Here is a 1,253-nt window from a genome sequence, read left to right as displayed (position 1 = left end):
ACTGGGTATAGAGATTACTTAAGTAAATCAAATTTTTTAAAAAGAGAGAGATCTCTAAGCTCTAAACATGATTATTTTCCTGTGTGTATATGTGAGCTAATTAATAACCTCTGATTTGGCTTCGAGTTGGTTGTGTGCATTTATGCTTGCGCCTGTGGGCTTGCATTACACAAGTATTTTTTCCTACCTTTGAGCTTTGACAGTGTATACATGCAATACGTTTGTCTACAGATTTCAGGAAGTGAAAAGTGCCAAAGAAAGGAAGACGTTTGCAGAATAGAGTAGAATAGAATAAAGACTTCAGACACACCTCAAAAAACCAAACACGTTTTATTTTAAATGAGCAGATGATTACAACAATATGATATGTAGGTAGGACATTTCTTCAAGAAAACTATTAGCAGTCATTCCAAAGAGTAGGCCCTTCATTCAGACCTTTTGTTTTGGACGTTTGCCCACAGCCATGGGTTTCACTTGACTCCACTGTTTCACGGAAGAACATGGCGGCACTTATTCTCGAGAGGGTGGCAATTGTGAGTCCTAGCGGGAACACGTAGGAGAAGCGTTTCCTTATTAGCATTTCTTTTCCAATGGGAAAGCTAAGTGGGAAGTCAAGGGTGGTTTGGCCATAAAAATCCGCAGTGAAATTCCAGCTCATGGTAATCATAGTACAACTATAACTGAAGACAAGAAAGAAGGCAGGGATGTCATAACACGATCAAAGGAAATCTGGGTATGGGGCATGGATCCGGCAGACCAAAAGTGCCACCCAGCCAAAGATCAGGACTACTGACTTCATAAACTTCACCAACAATATCAGATCTTGCACGTACCAGATTTTCTCCGATATGACCCAGCTCCCGTTGATCCTGCTGTGCATCGGCAACTCAACAATGGAGCCAGAGATGTTAAATCTTTGAAAATAGAAAGTTTCCCAAAGTCCAATGAACACAACGGGAGTAACTGCTGTTAAACTCCCACGCACATCAGGATCTGCTGCTGGCTAGGCTGATGCCGAAAGCCCAGGCCAAATAACTAAGGAAGAGGCCCATCAGTTTGAGAAATAGTGCTTCAATTCAGGTTGACTGAAGACAAGGTGGAGGCATCGTGAAATCAAGCCAGGAACACCCAAGAGAAAAAATAAACTGAGCGATCCACAATTTAGAAGGTGCTAAATATTTATGGCTTGCCCTTGTCTAAAAGTTATATTTAAGCGTCCTGTATATGTATTGGCCTTCAATTAGAGTTCTAAA

At 41.2% G+C, this 1,253-nt stretch overlaps 1 pseudogene; it reads right to left on the bottom strand.

The window, feature by feature from the left end:
• Positions 1–397: 397 nt before the first annotated feature.
• Positions 398–1,052, bottom strand: LOC118026647 (annotated as a pseudogene).
• Positions 1,053–1,253: the final 201 nt, after the last annotated feature.

This window comes from Mirounga leonina, unplaced genomic scaffold (genome assembly GCF_011800145.1).
Source record: "Mirounga leonina isolate KUSES-001 unplaced genomic scaffold, KU_Mleo_1.0 Mir_268, whole genome shotgun sequence".
Taxonomy (NCBI): Eukaryota; Metazoa; Chordata; class Mammalia; order Carnivora; family Phocidae; genus Mirounga; species Mirounga leonina.
This window is presented reverse-complemented; position numbering and strand designations above follow the sequence as displayed.